Here is a 3,966-nt window from a genome sequence, read left to right as displayed (position 1 = left end):
TTTCTTCCTGTGTGTTAAAAATAATGGAGTCATTACAACTGACATTTCTAAAAATAATCTGCAGTAGCAATCTTGGAGAGAATACACAGATTTCTCACCTGTAACACAAAGTTAAAGACTCCTTTTGTCTGTTATCCTGGACAAATAATGCTGTGAAAGCTATTAAGATCAGAGCATGGCTGCTTAGTGCCCTCAAAAATCACACCAGTAATCTAACACCAGCTCAGGCTACTATTCCTTCAGCTGCATGAGTTGAACCAAGAGCATCCACATGGCTGACTGCAGTTTCTTCCTGGTCTACACACAAAATGTGTTCATCAGGGCTGAGCATGGGTCAGAACTGTGTCCCTGTGCACTGTGACCTCCAGCAGGTCTGGCTGCAGCCCCACACATGCTGGGGATGCGGGTGGCCTCCAGCTCCTCTGTGGTATGTGCTGGGAGGAGCACAGGGTGACTGGCTGAAGGATACCAGCACCTTCTGAAGGATACCAGCAGCTTCTAAAGGCTACCATCACACAGGGTTGAGGAGGAGACAACTGAGCAGTTCCCAGCTCTCTGTTATTCCTGGCAGGCATTTCTGTGCAGCTGGAACAACAGTAAGTACAGAACTGCTGGGCATAGCCTCCACCCCAGGGCCCAAGTCACACAGCTTCTGCTGCTCAGTAGGAAGCTGGACTGTGATGGAAAAGTCTACCACAAGGACTGTCATAGATGTCAAGGAAAGAATCTCAAACGACACCGAACACTTGTGTTTAGACAGCTGAATTGATGCTGGAACCTCTACACACCACAGTCTCAACCACCACTTGCATTTCTGAGCTTACTGCGTATTTCAGAGCTTCTCCATTGCAATGTGTCAGAGAAAGGCACTTGGGGACACCTTCACTGACTTTGGCACAGCTGCATAATATCTGCAAGGGCACTGAAGTAACATACTCAGCCTGCAATGCTGCTTGGCACATCTGCCTTCCATGATCTCCCCTCCCCTCTCCTCCCTTTCCCTGTCCTCTCCCCCAAGGCTTTTCAGCAGCTCACACAAAGCCACTTGCCAAGATGGGCACAAAATAACTTACAACTTATTTTGTGCTTATCTTTAGGATGGCAAAATCCAACTTTACAGTAGAATGGAGTTTTGCAGTTACCATAAAATGCTGGGCCAAGGAAGCAAAACGTCAGGGGATTGCAGGAGGTTTCACAGTCATACAGATGGAAATGGAAGAACCTCATATTCTCTCACTAACAACACTGAAGGAACTTCCTCCCCTGTCCCCATACAGACCATGTTCACCGCCACATAACTCTGGGGACAGAGAGAGACAGCAGGCATCTTTAGCCATGGGGAATCTTGAAAAGAGGCCAGAGAGCTGGAGGGACAGCTCCAAAGGGCCTTGGTGAGCTGGACTTGTTGCTTCTGCTGTTGGGTGATAATGGGAAAGGTGCACTTCCTCCCCCAGAAACCAACATCTCTCACATCCCAATTCCTGCTCAGACAGCAGCAGTGCCTAAGCTGGTCACATGGCTATGTGCTGTTCCCCAAGCCAGTCTTTTAGCCTGCTAGAACAGGAAAATAAGTATCACAGGGCATTATTTGGGTTGTTTACATCACCCCAGCGGTCTGTGACCTATCCTTGGCACTGACAGCAAGACCCACGTACAGCCAATTCAGCCAGTGTGAACAGAGATTTCTATTCTCCTGAGGTGTGCTTAGATTCTCTAACCTGTGCTGGATATTGTGGGAAGAGATGGAATAAAGTTGAATTACAAGCTGTAAAACCTGCCTGCAGAGGCACATGGCAGCACAAAGGAGCACACGGTGGCACAGAGAGGCTTGTCTCCACCGGGCCTGGGGGAGGAGGTGTCACACGGCAGAGCCCTGCAGAGAGGAGCCCGTCGGGAGCTGCCGGACGGGTCAACAGCGAGTGACCATCCCAGAGAAGGAAGTGTGCTGCTGATGTGGCAACACGGGATAGGTCACGTAGTAAGAATTACCATATAAGCAAATACGGTGCCTTAGAAAAGTGTATAAAACCAGCTGATTGCTTTGAACAAGCGGTTCGGATTCCCTGCTGGTCTGGGTCTGTGTGTCAACCGTGGACAAGATACTGCAGCTGAATCCTCCTCTTGCTTCTATGCCAACATAATCTAAATCAACTCCATCTACTTTCCTCAGATGATGCTTTGTGGGTTCGAGAAAGTAGGAATTGAGGATTTGGCACTCCCAAAGCTTGTCTTCATTTGCAATCATTAGTTTAACTTAATACACCTGAATGATTTCATTTGTACTTAGCCCAGCTTTAGGGAGCACTGGCATTCAGGAAACACTACTCCAGCTACTGGAGTGATTTGATTAGCAGTGTGAGTGATTAGATTAGTAGAGTGGCTGGACAGACTGTTAATTACTTACTGTCATTCCAGCTGATGTATCCCCACTGCACCCACAGCTCCCGCTATGCATTTGCATACACAAAACCTGTGCATGCTTGTACTTGGTGGTTTGTAATTCACAGCCTTGCCTTCAGCCAGTGCTTCTGGTCCCTCAGCTTACATGTCGGAGGTCCATACCAGCTGCAAAGTCCATTGTTAGCCTGTACTGGGGTCATTGCATGGTGCTGAAAATGTCAGTGAGAGAAACTATTGGTTCTTGGTCATCACTCCAGCAGAGACCTATTTCAGATTCTCTGGGTAATGCTATTTCTGGAGCGATGTTTCTTAGCATGCAAAAGCTTCCTAGGAAATAACCCTAGTTTTAAGTCTGGGGCTCCAGAGAAGTATGTGCTCACATTGTATTTGTGACCATTTCTGTTCGAGGGCAAACGAAAATAAAGTGAGTAGGAAGTGAAAGTAAGATTTCTCTCTGTGAACCTAGTCCCCTGTGAGTTACATGTTTAAGGTCATTGATCACCTGGGCTGCTGAAGGCAAGCAGCTTCAAAAAATGCTGCTTTTCCTCCCTTTGGTGACTTCTAGGAAATGCAGCTTTACTGAGTGCTTGATGCTTTGGTAGATAAAGTTCAGTGAGATTAATCCTACCCTTCCTGCTCTCTGCCAAGAGGAAGCAGACCTATGCTGGTGCTCCTCTGCCAAGAAATAGCAGACATTATGTTTCCCCATATGGAGCAGCGCTCTGGATTATTGTGGAATTCCCTTTCTATTAAAAGGACAACCAAAATAGCCTGTTCAGAAAAAATTGAAAGATTTTTAGGAATGTGGAAGAGGTGTTTTTTCCAGGATACCAGAGACAATTTAATGTTCTGCTAGATTGTTATCAATTCCCTTGTCCCTCCAGGTAGTAAAAGCATGTAATGTACAAAGGGAAAACATTAATGCTGTACAAATGATCTCAAAATATGAAACTGATAAGGAAAATTAGCATAAGAAAGAGGATAGGGCTGTGATATTTTGCATTGCTCCTAGGAGTTGATTTTTGCACAGTAAAAGGATAAAATCCAGCAATACTGGACCTACACCTCCTCTGCACTGGGAATTTTACTATATGAGGTGTGAGGCAATAAAAAATCAGGGCCATAATATCCTACTGAGCTTCTGAGTCATCTTACTGCACTGAAGTAAAAGCACTTTAGAAAATACCAGCCATCTGTGATGTTAAATGCAATTATCTGATTTGCCTTAATAAATGCTCACAAATCACTACCAGCCACTTCAATTTTTCAACACTGTTCTGAGTCATTCAGAAGCAGGTAAAGGTCATCATGCTAAGACCTTATCAACTCTCATCATTATCAAGTTGTTATTTTCTGCAACAACACAACTGCTTCCCTCCAAATCCAGCACATAAAAGAACTTTAAAGGGGATGTAATTTTTTTTAGCTCTGTCCTGGTTTCAGCTTAAACCATGACAGCTCTGACATTCAGAGGATCACACTAGGTGTATTACATTGAAGTCAACACAGTATTGGTTATTACTTGTAGCTTCTTCCTAATGGCATCAAGGTAAGTGACAAACATTA

This window comes from Corvus hawaiiensis, chromosome 26 (genome assembly GCF_020740725.1).
Source record: "Corvus hawaiiensis isolate bCorHaw1 chromosome 26, bCorHaw1.pri.cur, whole genome shotgun sequence".
Taxonomy (NCBI): domain Eukaryota; kingdom Metazoa; phylum Chordata; class Aves; order Passeriformes; family Corvidae; genus Corvus; species Corvus hawaiiensis.
Note: the sequence above shows the minus strand (reverse complement) of the source record.